At 40.0% G+C, this 15,056-nt stretch overlaps 1 protein-coding gene across 4 annotated transcripts in view; it reads right to left on the bottom strand.

Annotated features, from left to right (window-relative positions):
- Window positions 1-15,056, bottom strand: part of LOC122550015 (voltage-dependent L-type calcium channel subunit beta-2-like) — a 332,286-nt gene that overhangs the window by 296,796 nt on the left and 20,434 nt on the right. The window lies entirely within an intron of this gene.

Genomic DNA, 15,056 nt, shown 5'->3' with positions numbered 1-15,056 from the left:
TGGTGTAACTTTACTTTGCAGGCCTCTGTCAGTTCCTCTTCCTCCTGATCCTGTTCCCCTTCCGTTATGACAATGCAGCTGAGAATGCATATAATCAACATTAATGAAAGGGGGATGTCAGGGAAAAGAAAAAGTTCTTCCTGACTATACTGTGTAGCAGCTTGCACAATCTAAGTTTTAGTTGTGAGGCACTGTCCTTGACATCAAGGCAGTACTTGATCAAGAATGGTATCATGGATCTCTAAGAAAACAGGATTCAATAGAAATCAGGGGAAAGCTCTCCACTCGTAGGAATCATACCTGGCAGAAAGGAAGATGATTGCGATTGTTGAAGGTCAGTCCTCCAGGATATCACTGGAGGAGTTCAACAGGGTAGTGTGCTCGGCCCAACATTTTCAGTTGCTTCAATGACTTTCCCACCATTACAAAACTCGGATTGAGGAATTAATTTCTTTTTTGTTTAGTGGAAAGCTCCATACCTTGGAAAGCCTTTGGTTTTAGTTTGACAAAGTTTTGTTTGGAGTTGAATGCAAGATTTCTCCTGAATTCCTCCTGAAGAATGTAGATGGTTCACAACTGTTAGGAAATAGACTACCTCTGTGTTTTTGTGTGAAATTTCCAGGCTAGAAGCTGAAATCAAATACTTGATACTGAAAAAATCTAAGCTCAATCAAGGAAGAGGCGACCAAACTCTCCAGATCAAGAACTGTTTAAATCATTTAAACCTATAGATGAGATAAAGGAAGATTCTCTATCATGATAGATTCATGATTTTCTGTGTCAAATATTCATGCTGGGTATCGGGTCCTTCGTTCTGGTGAGTTGTTGTCTGAGAGTGGCTGTTGGTTTGTGTGCTGTTATAAGTCCTAATGGTCGCAGTAGTCTGGCTGTCAGTTCTGAAATGCTTCTGATGTATGGTAGTGTGGCTAGTCCTTTGGGTTGCGGCATGTCCTCGTTCTGTTGTCTTTCTCTTAGGCATCTGCTGATGAAATTGCGCGGGTATCCGTTTTTGGCGAATACCTTGTACAGGTGTTCCTCTTCCTCTTTTTGCAGTTCTGGACCCGATACCCAGCATGAGCAAACTAATATAGTGTACAAAATCCCATGCAAGGACTGCACAAAACACTATATAGGACAAACAGGAAGACAGCTAACGACCCGCATCCATGAACATCAACTAGCCACGAAACGCCACGACCAGCTATCCTTAGTAGCCACACACGCAGACGACAAGCAACATGATTTCAACTGGGACAACACTACCATTATAGGGCAAGCCAAACAAAGAACAGCCAGGGAATTCCTAGAAGCATGGCACTCATCCACAAACTCCATCAACAAACACATTGACCTGGACCCAATATACCGGCCACTACAGTGGACAGCTGAAACTGACAACCGGAAGTGGCAGGGACAGGCCACTATAAATGCCGGAGGAAACACCACAGAAGCGCTTCACAGGAGGCTCCCAAGCACTGAGGATGTCACCTAGACAGGGGACGAAACGTTTGCAACAAAAATTTCCAGCTCGGCGAACGGAACCACAACAACGAGCACCCGAGCTACAAATCTTCACCCAAACTTTGAAAGACTACTTTATTAAAATCAAAACTATGAAGTTAGATTCCAGTCTGGGATCAGAATTATCCAGCATTAATGCTAACTGGGATCATAACACCTAATCGCTATGGGATCAACGTTCGGTAAACCAATCTTTATTTATTCATTCATAGGATTTAAGCATTGCTGGCTGGGTCAGCATTAACCGACCATCCCTAATTTCACAGGGGGCATTTAAGAGTCAACCCCACTACTGACTGATTTAATTATTTATTGTCACATGTACCGAGTTATAGTGAAAAGCTTTGTTTACGAGCAGAACAGGCAAATAACAGTAAGCAAGGATGTACAGATCAGAAAGACTTAGGCAGAGGCACACAAGTGACATTGAATAGGGTGTGCACTAGGCAACAGCATCATTAGCAAGGTCAGCGTCCATTTGTCAGCATAATCTGTATCTTCTGCCTGATGGAAGAGGTTGGAGGAGATCATTGCCGGGATGTGTTACCTCCTTAATGAAGTTGGCAGCCTTTCCGTGGCAGCGAGCTATGTAAATAGAGTCCATGGATGGGAGGTTGGTTCCTGTGATTGTCTGGGCTGTGCACACAGCCTTCTGTAGTTTCTTATGGTCCTGGGCAGAGCAGTTGCTGTACCAGGCTGTCATGCACCCAGACAGTATGATTTCAATGGTGCATCTGTAGAGGTTGTTGAGGATCCTTATGGACATGCTGAATTTCCTGAGATGCGTGAGGAAGAAGAGGTATTGTTGTCCCTTTTTGACTGTTGCAACTATGTGGGAACTCCAGGACAGATTATCAGTTATCATCATTCTGAGGAACTCTCCACTCTCTCAACCTCAGTTCCATTGATGTAGATGGGGCATGTTCTCCTCCTTTCTTTCTGAAGTCAATGTTCTTTAGCTTTGCCGATATTGCATCACATCACTAAGCCGTCTATCTCCCTTCTGTATTTTGAGTTGTCATTGTTAGATATCTGTCCCACTATGGTGGTGTCATCAGTGAACTTGTAGATGCCGTTCATTTGGAACTTAGCGACACAGTCATTGGTGGACGGAGAGTACAGTAGGGGATTGAGGATGCATCCTTGGGGGTGCTCCACTGTTGACTGTTATTGTGGAGGAGGTGCAGTTACTTATTTTCATTGAGTCAGAAAGCTGAGGATTCAGTTGCAGAGAGCGGAGCTGAGACCAAGGTCACGGAGTTTTCAGATCAGCCTGGAGGGGATTATGGTGTTAAAAGCAGAGCTGTAGTCGATGAGCAGGAGTTTGACATAAGTGTCCTTGTTGTCCAGATGTTCCAGGGTCAAGTGCAGGGCTAGGGATATGGCGTCCACTGTGGGTCTGTTTGGTAGGCAAGTTATGAGGAATTGAGGCAGGCTGGGAGACGGGAGTTGATGTGGGCCATGACCAGCCTCTGGAAGCACTTCAGAATTATGGAGGTGGGCGGCACGGTGGCACAGTGGTTATCACTGCTGCCTCACAGCGCCAGAGACCCGGGTTCAATTCCCGCCTCAGGCGACTGACTGTGTGGAGTTTGCACATTCTCCCCGTGTCTACGTGGGTTTCCTCCGGGTGTAATCTAATCTAATCTAATCTAACCACTGGGCGGTAGTAATTGAGGCTCATTGTGTGTGCTTTCTTAGCCACTGGGTGATCTTTTTGAAGCAGGTGAGGACTTCGACTTCTAGGAGGGAGAGGTTGAAGATATTGTTGTATATCTCCGCCAGCTGATCCAAACAGGATAAATGCTTAGCCAGGGACACCATCTGGGCCCTTCGCTTTCCTTGGGTTGACTCCCAAGTATGAGTCTGGAGTCACATGTAGGCGAGACTAGGTAAGGGTGGCAGGTTCCTTCCCAGAAGCCAGGTGTGTTTTTCTGATAATAGACAAGAGTTTTCATGGCCATCATTAGACTCTTAGTTGCAGATTATTTTATTCATTGAATTCAAATTCCACCATCTGTTGCAGGATTTAAACTCCAGGTCTCCAGAACATTACCTGGATTTTTGGATTAAAAGTCTCACAATATTACCACAATTTCACCTACCAGAAATGAAATTATAGTTGATTCATTTCACTTGCAAACACTTTATTTTGTCTTATACGTAAAAAAAGATGTAGACACTGGCAAATATTAATTTCATAAATTCAAGGGTCCTACTCTTATCCTGTAACCCAGTTTAAATTGGCTAAGAGTACAAATGTGTAATGATAGTGCTGTTTAAAAATACTCTATATACGTACATTAATTCAGCCAAGTACTGGCAGATGCATGCATCCCTTTTGCCTCTTGTGTGTTGACATGATTAATGATTTTCTATTTCACTTTGTGAAATATTTTAACCACTTGTTTAAAAATCAGAAATCAGGAAACCAAACAAGACATAACTGCAAACAATTTCACAATCACTCCTTCAATTTGGCATCAAACAACACAAACACTGAGAGCCAACGGGAGAGTCAAGACTAGTAATTGCTACTGACTATATAGTCAAAGCAACCAGAAATACACTGGCTCTGAATCAAGCAGATAACCAACAAACATCTCATATTTATATTCAAAAAAGGAATAGTGAACTGATTGTTCCTACCAATTTCGGTCATAATTATTGCAGAAAGAATTTCAAAGGTGATTGAATTCATCCCATTTTATTTTCTAGACTTTTTTTCTGTTTGTTCCAATCAACTTGAATTTAGTCTGTAAGTATAGTTAACTGTTTTTGCGGCTTGTTCACATATGCTACATTAGTATGTAATAAAGTGTTTCTGTCATGAATGGCTTTTAGCAAGAACCAAGATTCAAACTGCAAGTCAAATTTTATTGAATTATTGCTCATTCACTTTTTAAAATTCATATTTTTATTCATTTATTTTGCCTCATTTTACCTTGTTGAAAAATTAGGCCCCTTTATATTCACATGCTCCCCTTTGGTCAGCCATTTGGGAACATTCAACTGACAGTCAACACTGAGTGTAGCATAGGAAGGAACTGCTCTCTCTAACTCAGCACTTGCTTAGGAGACAATGCTTCAGAGATTTTAAACCTATGCATATGTTGCTGGATACCTTGAATTTATTAGAGTTTATTTTTCGATCTTGTAGTTCTGAAATTTCAATCTGTAAATCACTAAGAATCAACTTTGTAACCTGGCCAATGCACATGCTCACTGACCTCAAAGGAGATTGGACAAAATATAGGTAAAGCTTAGAGTCAAAGTTAGATATTCCTGCCTGAGAGTCAAATGTATCCTGCTAATTTTAGTTCTATCTTAAATGTTTAAATTAAATTCCTCTTGACAGAGCTAAAACGTTAGGTAGCATGAACCATGTTCATTTAACCCTCCTGACTGGAATTGTAATGATTGATTGTTTTTCAAGAATTAAATGATATGTTCTATTCAATTTAGGTTAGTTGTAAAACATTTTCGCTAAGAAAGAGTCACCATCCAGCCTGGGTCAATTATACGATCGTGGGTTTATAGTTCTCTTACAGTGGATGTAAATTCAGGTTAAAAAGCTTTTTCACAACAACACCACCGTAGTTTAGACTGGGTTAAGTTAAAAATCACACAACTCCAGGTTATAGTCCAACAAGTTTATTTGGAAACACTAGCTATCAGAGCGCTGCTCCTTCATCAGGTGGTTGTGGAGCTTAAGATCATGCTCACAGGATTTATAGCCAAGTGAGTCCCGTGTCATGGAGATGTGATACAGATGCGATTCCTTTGACAATAAATTCTGTGAGCATGATCTTAACATCCTGATGAAGGAGTGGCGGTCTGAAAGCTAGTGCTTCCAAATAAACCTGTTGGACTATTGTGATAATAGAGAGTTAACTTGCTCTGCTGACCTGCAGGAAATTGGATGTCCTGAAGCTAGAGTGGGATGCCTCTGACTTACAGAGAGATTGTAAGAAATTTACATTATCATCTCCTATTATTCAGAGCCATTTACATGGCCATTTCCTTGCCATTCAGAGCAATTTACATTGTCATCTCCTACTGTTTACATTTTCATCCCCTATTCAGAAATCATTAAGAACATTGCAGTTGGAATTTGACTACTGCCCTACAGTTATAAAAAAATGATTTGCAACAGATTTAACCATTAAGGAATGATTTACATTATATTGTTCTGGAGATGGTCAAGTCATTGTGTCTTGAGTAGCATGTGACTGTGGGGGGGATTGGTGGTTATCTTTTGGGGATTGCTGACTGTGATGTAAAGATTTTGTATAAAGGAAGGATTGTTTCCTTTGTTCGGGGAGAGCTTTGACATGACTCCTCAAGCCCCACGAGGTGTGTGTTAAAAGTTCCTTCAGAAAGTTTGTACTATACCGTGCTTAATAAAATTTTGGTTGTTCACAGAAGTTGGCATGTTGCGGTTGCGTCAAGCGTGTAAGAATCTCAAGAAAAAAGAACCTAACAATATAACCTGGTGTTGTGTGATTTTTAACTTTGCCTACCCCAGTCCAACACCGGTGCCTCCAATTCATAGATTGGGTTAGTTACAAAGTTTACTGGGCCTATGCATATTAGTTTTATTTGATTATTTTGAGCTTTGTGTACTAGCAATGGTACTCTGTTACTTTAGTACTGGTAAAGTGCTGTTAAATTCTTTTGAAAGAAACTTCAGTTAATTTGTTTCAGGCATCAGTCATTGTAAAGTTAAGAGTTTTTTTTGGTTACAATTTTTTTTTAATTCACTCACAGGATGAGGGCATTGCTGGCTAGGCCAGCATTTATTGCCCATCCCAGAGGACAGTTAAGATTCAACCACATTGCAGTTGGTCTGGAGTCACATGTAGTTCAGACCAGGTAAAGACAGCAGTGTCCTTCCCTAAAGGACATTAGTGAACCAGATGGCTTTTTTATTACAATTACCAATGGTTTCATGGTTGTTCTCAGACTTTTAATTCCAGATATTTATTGAATTTAAATTCTAATATCTGCCATGGAGGGACTTGAACTCACATCCCCAGTACATTACCTGGTTCTCTGGATTAACAGTCAAGAGATAATACCACTAGGCCAACACCTTTCCATCAGATATTGATGAGCTTTGGAAGTTTTGGAATTCTGACATGATTTGAACTCAGTCAGGACTCTCAAGAAAAAAAGTAATCATAAAAGGAATAATCTTATCAAGTGATTGGCATTTCATGGAACCAATCAGGAGATAGTAGGGAATGAGATCAGTAAGATGACCATCATGTTTAAGAAACCAGTGAAATTGGGAACACAGTACCTCGCCAACCTGATATTCATCATATGTCTTTTATTTGTTGGTAAATCAATTCAAGTTCAGGATGCCTCTGATCATGATCAAGAATAGTGGCCATCAATGTTTAATAAATGGCAAATCTTTGTAGCTTGGTGCATAAGAAGAAGACTAAAGTCAGAAGGATAAATACATCATCAGAAGAGAATAAGAGGTAAAAATAAGGACTGCACATGCTGGAAAACAGATTCTAGATTTTAGTGGTGCTGGAAAAGCACAGTAGTTCAGGCAGCATCCGAGGAGCAGGAGGAGGAGATAAGAGTCATGTTGCACAGTCAGCCAGATTCTGCAAGCTGTATTCTGTTGTGATTGAATCCATGCTTTCATTGTGTATCGTTTCTTTTGTATCTGTTCTGAAAAATGTATTAAATTCTATGCAATTTGTAAAAACACATTTGTAACTAGAATGCTCTTGCAACTAATTAGGACCAGTAAACACTTCGATTGATACTCTCCCAAGGTATCACAGACTTTAAATGACTTGGGCCTTATTATTAAAGTGAACACCAAATTCCTACAAAGCAACAAATGAAGAGTCTTCGCTGCTGCTCATAACAAATTTGTAGGCAATAAGCTTGAGTATGGGTGGCATGGTGGCTCAGTGGTTAGCACTGCTGCCTCACAGTGCCAGGGACCCAGGTTCATTTCCTACCTTGGGCAACTGTCTGCGTGGAGTTTGCACATTCTCCCTGTGTCTGCATGGGTTTCCCCTGGGTGCTCCGGTTTCCTCCCACAGTCCAAAGATGTGCAGATTAGGTGAATTGGCCATGCTAAATTGCCTGTAGTGTTAGGAGGATTAGTCAGGGGTAAATGTAGGGGAATGGGTCTGGGTGGGTTGCTCTTCGGAGGGTCGATGTGGACTTGTTGGGCCAAAGGGCCTGTTTCCACACTGTAGGGAATCTAATCTAGATGATATTGTTACAATCAGACTTGTTCCAAATTTCATTCTAGTGGCTGAAAGATTTCCATGAAGTTGAGCATGAATGGAATAGTATTCACTAATAGTTAGCCTTTTGCATAAATTAAGTGCTGGATGCCACATGGAGTGTTCAATATGATCACTATTCTCTCAGAGCTAATAAACATCACATAGTCAGAGAAATCCACCCTGAAACTAGCATTCAGATTGAGAAGTAAAATGGGGTACGACAGAAGCAATACACCACTAACACTGTACTTGGCACACACTATGCGTAGGCTATTCTAAAAGAAAAAATATCCTGAAGTTTTAGGAGTTCTTAAAGTTGGAAGCTTTTCAACAAATCTCGAAGAGAGATCACATGGGGATGTAGAATTCCCATTAATTATCTTATGAAATAGTTAGCATAAGGCAGGATTGAAGAACCTGAGAGCTGCTGTCCTCTTATATGCCTACCTTTACTTTGAAATAGAATCAGACTTGGAGATCAAATGGATTCTTCTCAATGGTCAGGTAGATCTCATTTTAAGTCTCAATGTATTTTAACATGTCTCACTAACTTGATTGGGTTTTTTGAAGAAGTAATAATGCAGATTAATGAGGGCAGATCAGTGGATGTGATCCAAATGGACTTCAGTAAGGCATTTGACAAGGTTCCTCTTGGTAGACTGGTTAGCAAGGTTAAATCACATGAAATACAGGGAGAACTAGCCATTTGGATACAAACTGGCTTGAAGGTAGAAGACAAAAGATGGTGGTGGAGGGTTGCTTTTCAGACTAGAGTCCTGTGACCTGTGGTGTGCAACAAGAATTAGTGTTGAGTCCACTGCTTTTTGGCATTTATATAAATGATTTGGATGTGAATATAGGAGGTCTAGTTCGTAAGTTTGAAGATGACACCAAAGTTGGAGGTGTAGTGTGCTGCGAAGAAGGTTTCCTCAGTGTACAATGGGATCATGATCAGATGGGCCTACAGGCTGAGGAGTAGCAGATGGATTTTAATTTAGATAAATGTGAAGTGTTGCATTTTGGAAAGGCAAATTAGGCCAGGACTTATACTCTTAAGGGTAAGGTCCTGAGGAATGTTGAGTTAAAATATGTGGCACTGGAAAAGCACAGCAGGTCAGGCAATAGCCATGGAGCAGGACAATCGACGTTTCAGGCATAAGCCCTTCATCAGGAAAGGCTGCCTGACCTGCTGTACATTTCCAGTGCCACACTTTTTAACTCTGATCTCCAGCATCTGCAGTCCCCACTTTCTCCTGGGGAATTTTGCTAAACAAAGAGACCTTGGAGTGCAGGATCATAGTTCCTTGCAAATGGAGTCGCAGCTGGATAGGATAGTGAAGAAGGCATTTGATATACTTTCATTTATTGGTCAGTGCATTGAGTATAGGAGTTGGGAGGTCATGTTGCAGCTTTACAGGACATTATTGAGGCCACTTTTGGAATATTGTGTGCAATCCTGGTCTCCCTCTTATTGGAAGGATGTTGTGAAACTTGAAAGGGTTCAAAAACGATTTACATGGATGTTGTCAGGGTTAGAAAGTATGAGCTATAGGGAGAAGCTGAATAGACAGGGGCTGTTTTTCTTGGAGTGTCAGAGGCTGAAGTGTTACCTTATAGAGATTTATAAAATCATGAGGAGCATGGACAGGGTAACTAGACAAGATTTTTTCCCTAGGATGGGGGAGTCCAGAACTAAGGGTGAGAGGGGAAAGGTTTAAAAGGCACCTGAGGAGCAACATTTTCATGCAGAGGGTGTGTGTGTAGAATGAGCTGGCAGAGGGAGCAGCACAGGCTGGTACAATTACAATATTTAAAAGGCATCTGGATGGGTATAGGCATAGGAAGTGGTTGGAGGAGTATGGGCCAAGTGCTGGCAAATGGGATGAGATGAATTTAGGATATCTGTTTGACATGGATGAGTTAAACCGAAGGCTGTACATCTCTATGACTCTAAATAGTGTGCAAGTCCCATTTCAGCTAATGATGGTTTTCTACTTCCTCTCCACCTGCAAACACTCCTACATCTACATCTTTGAAAAAAAGGACTGATCCAAATATCTTTAAACTTCTAAAATAGGAAAGAGAGATCTGTTCACAAGATGTCATTAATTTACAATTTAGTTTTAAAAAAAGCACATCTGTTAAGTCAGCCAAGTGCCTGTTCCATCATTGGCTCATGTCTGGGTCACACCTTATATTAATTTTCTCACCGAAGTGTATATTTGTTCTTACTTGTAAATAATTTTTTAAAAATTAGTATTTAAAGTTACTATAGCTGACAGCATCCACAAATTCTTAGACGGAGTTTGGAAGTTTTATTACTCTTTGTGGGATAAACAACATTCAGATCTCGCTCCTGAATAACGAAGCTTGAATTTTAAGATTACAGTTCAATTCTTCCACCAGAGGAAATTGGTTGTTCCGTATCTAATCCATTTGGATACGTCCTTGATCAAAATATTGGTTCTGCCTCTTGCCATCAGGTTCTGCTCCACTTGCCCGCCATTAAAAGACACTCTGAGTGCATGGCTGTTGTAAACTTGGACAGACACAAACAAAAACAGAAATGGCTGGAAAAGCTCAGCAGGTCTGGCAGCATATGTGAAGAGAAATCAGAGTTCGGAGGAAGGGTCACCAGATCCGAAATGTTCACTCTGATTCCTCTCCACAGATACTGCCAGACTTGCTGAGCTTTTCCAACCATTTCTGTTTTTGTTTCTGATTTACAGCATCCACAGTTCTTTTGTTTTTTATTTAGTCTAAACTTGGGCATGTTTGATACTCTTTCACTGTGCCAGATGATTTGTTAATTACTTATTTTCCAAGCCAAATATGTGTTTGTATTATATGATTTTGTAAATGTTACTGACATGTGTCCACATAAACAGCCATTTGCATTTATTTGCACAAATTCCTTTAATTTTGCCTATAACCACCTCTCCCAATACATAAATGTGACTCTTCCACCACAGCAAATTTCCAATGTCAAGCTGCATTATGGAAATAAAGCCAACCCAATAAAATCAATTTTGCTCACTTAGTTACACTGATACTAATGATCAGATTTGTGTTAATAAAGGTCTCACAGCCAACCTAAATTCACTCAGAGCCCTGTTTGAAAGGTCAATGCCATATTATACAGTGCAATAAAGAATGTGACAAAATATATACTGCTCCCCCTTCAAAGGGCATTCCATTTATGACTGAAATTGCAGTTTCTTCCATGAATTTTGTTAAGCATTCAAGTATCAATGCAGTAAATACAGTGATCTATTTTCTTTTAGAGTCATAGAGCAGTACAGCATGGAAACAGACCCTTTTGTCCAACTTGTCCTTGCCAACCAGATAGCTTAAATTAATCTAGTCCCATTTACCAGCATTTGGCTCATATTCCTCTAAAACCTCCCAATCACGTATCCACTCAGTTGCCTTTTAAATGATGTAATTGTACCAGCTTCCACTACTTCCTCTGACAGCTCATTCCATACAAACAGCACCCTCTGCGTGAAAACGTTGCACCTTAGGGTCTTTTTAAATCTTTATTTTCTCACCTTAAACTAGTTTCAGATTCTGCTACCTTGGGGAAAAGAGCTTGGCTGTTCACCTATGTATGCCCCTCATGATTTATAAACGTCTATAAAGGTCACCCCTCAGCCTCCGGAGGTCCAGGGAAAACAGCCCCAGCCTATTCACTCTCTCCCTGTCGCTCAAATCCTCCAACCTTAGCAACATCCTTGTAAATCTTTTCTGAACCCTATCAAGTTTCACAACATCCTTCTGATAGCAGGGAGACCAAAACTGAATGCAGTATTCCATAAGTGGCCTAACCAATGTCCTGCACAGCTGTAACATGACCTCCCAACTCCTATACTCAATGCACTGACCAATGAAGGAAAGCTTACCAAACTATTTCAGGCTTAGATGTATTTTATGCATTTAAGTTTATTTCAGCATTTTCATTCCAATTTGTTTATTTTTTTTAATCTGTCCACAAGTACAGATGGGAAGCCTTAGTCCTGTCAAACGAATACAGTTTGCCCTTGGTACAGCCTGTCCTGCCTATTTTCCCTTCTTTGCTAGTTTTGTTCTGAAAGGGATTCCCTATGGCCAATTCACATGCAAACATTGTGGTAATTCCAAAACAATAACAGTCATCAGGCCAAATGCCTGAGCAACTGAGTCCTAACAAACACAAAAGGAAAATAGACTGAAAAATCAACCTGGGAAAACAAGCTCACAGTACAACAGTAAGTCTTTGTCAATAACTCAATAACCATTCAAATACACTTCAGCACACAACCCAGTCGCCATCAACTCTGAATGTCCATTTTATTTACATGCATTTAGGACTCGCTGATATTGCAGCACAAACTGCAGAGAATTATACAGATTCTGAACGCATGTATTTGGGTCTCATTCAAATGGGATCAGTGAGTTCTTCCATCATTACTTGCAAAGTATATTGAGCAACTGAATAGTATACAAGAAGGCCAGATGCCCATCGGAATCAGTCTCTAGTTACACAAGATTTTAGGCCAAAAGTGTTCTGTCAAAATTTGATGCTGAAAGACCTGAATTCATTCACTTGAATTGACAAAGCGGCACCCATTTTAATTTTTGACTGTGTGCTGATGCTTCCCTCCAGTTATTGGATTTCATGTGAAAGCATATCAATTCAGACACGTTACCTTTCAATATCTTGTTTATTAAAATTACACTTACATCTATTTAAGTGTCATATTCTGTGTATTTCTTAAAAGGTGATGTATGTCATGGATTTTGCGACAATTGCATCACCTCAGGAGAGGCATAAGTCGAAAATGAGAAGAAAATTCAATTACTCACTGTCCTCCTGTTCTGTATCTGAGTGAAATGGTTTTCTTGGAGACGCAGACAATATGCTACAGTTAATATTTAGTTTAATAATTGGGACATTGCATTTAAAAATTGCAAAGTAAAAGGCTAAAGTGTTACCTATTAACTGATTTTAACACTTCTAATTTAGAAATGTTTTTTAAAAGATATAAATTTTAAAAAAAGAAGTCTCTGAACTCTAAATATGGAATATTAAAGAAAAATTAATGATATCCATGTGGTTAATTTTATTCCGGGAACAACACTAGACACACATTTAATGGATAAAGGCCTAGCCATTGACTAAAGGATTTATAGCCCCAGAAACAGTCATGAAGTTAAAAAAAATTCAATCTGTTCATTGTTAGTGGTAACACTCTGCAATCATATTGAAATACTTTTAATGAACTGCTGCCTGTATTCTAATTCACGCCAAGTCCCATTAACTCAGTTTTCTCTCACCTACACCGGCTCCTTGTCCAGCAACACTGCAGATTTGAACATTTTGAAGCCTTCCTTCCAAATTCTGTTTTCATAAGCTCCTCCAACTTGACAATCCTTTGAGACCTCAGCACTTCTTCAATTCAAGCCTATTATACATCCCTGATTTCAGTTCTTCAGTTCTCTCTCCTCCATTGAAACCATTTTATAAAAACAACCTCCTTTATTAAATTTTGGGACATCCAAGGGAACACAATTTTCCTTGGTTTCTTTTAATTGTTAAAACAGTATCTCAGATGGTATCTGAAACACTTGCTAACCTGTTGTTTCAGTTTAAGTCAAAACACAGAGCAAAGAGGATATGAACTCTGAATGACCGCTCACAGAATCATTAAGAAGCTGATTAACTTTTTAAAAAAACCCTCTAGTGCTCGTTAAGGCGCCTGCATGATATTTCCTTGGCTAACACATGAACTAATGACCCTTTCCTAAAGGATGCCAGTTGACTGGAAAATATTTCAAGTATTATTTCAAGATGTGTCACCTTTTACCGTTCAGTTGCTGCTGGAAGATTAGAAAAATACTTTTAAAAGGGCTTGAAAACTGCCTAGAGGGTAGTTAAGAACCAACTACATTGCTCTGGAGTCACATATAGCCCAGACCAGGTAAACATGTCAGATTTACTACCCTAAAGGACTTTAGTGAAACAGATAGGTTTTTACAACAACTGAAAGACGTTAAGTGGTTATCGGCAGGCTTTTAAATCTTTATTCATTGTCACTATTTGCTATGGTGGGGTTAAATCCATGTCTCCAAAACATGATCATGGGAACCTGGATGACTGATCTGTGACATTCCCATTACAGCACCAAACAGGCCGTGGGTCAAATGTGATAACTTAGACAGCTTCAGCTGTTCTCCGGAAAATCCTCTGAAGAAGTTCTTATTTTTTTCAGGAACAAACAATAATTGGCCAAAGTGCTTTCTTTCTCAAGTTAATCTCTACAGCTTTTTTTAAATTACTGTGTAGAGAGGCTGAACAGTTTCATTTTGCAGGATACATATTTATTCTTTCAAATCTCAAACTGTGTTAATCAGCTTTACATCTTTGCTGAACATGTCTGTTTTTACAAAACACAGTAAAAACACGTCTACATCCCCAAAGTACCCAACCCTGACACACACACATGCATACGCATGCACACGCGCGTACACACACACACACACACACTTCCTTCTTCAAACAGTGCCGTGGGATTTCTTGCATACACTGAAAATCAGGCAAGCCCTCAGTTTAATATCTCATTTCAAATCAGACATCTCTGACAAAGTAGTATACTCTTAGTACTGCACTCTCCATCAGCTTTGATATGTGTACTCAAGTTAAGGGATGGCCTTTGTGTGGAGCCGCAGAAAATGGGGGAGATACTAAATGAATATTTTGCATCAGTATTTACTGTGGAAAAGGATATGGAAGATATAGACTGTAGGGAAATAGATGGTGACATCTTGCAAAATGTCTATATTACAGAGGAGGAAGTGCTGGATGTCTTGAAACGCATTAAAGTGGACAAATACCCAGGATCTGATCAGGTGGGAAGCTAGAGAAGTGATTGCTGGGCCTCTTGCTGAGATATTTGTACCATCGATAGTCACAGGTAAGGTGCTGGAAGACTGGAGGTTGGCGAACACGGTGCCACTGTTTAAGAAGGGTGGTAAGGACAAGCCAGGGAACTATAGACCAGTGAGCCTGACCTCGGTGGTGGGCAAGTTGTTGGAGGGAATCCTGAGGGACAGGATGTACATGTATTTGGAAAGGCAAGGACTAATTAGGGATAGTCAACATGGTTTTGTGTGTGGGAAATCATGTCTCACAAACTTGATTGAGTTTTTTGAAGAAGTAACAAAGAAGATTGATGGGGGCAGAGCAGTAGATGTGATCTATATGGACTTCAGTAAGGTGTTCGACAAGGT

The sequence above is a fragment of the Chiloscyllium plagiosum genome, chromosome 5, assembly GCF_004010195.1.
Source record: "Chiloscyllium plagiosum isolate BGI_BamShark_2017 chromosome 5, ASM401019v2, whole genome shotgun sequence".
NCBI lineage: Eukaryota > Metazoa > Chordata > Chondrichthyes > Orectolobiformes > Hemiscylliidae > Chiloscyllium > Chiloscyllium plagiosum.
This window is presented reverse-complemented; position numbering and strand designations above follow the sequence as displayed.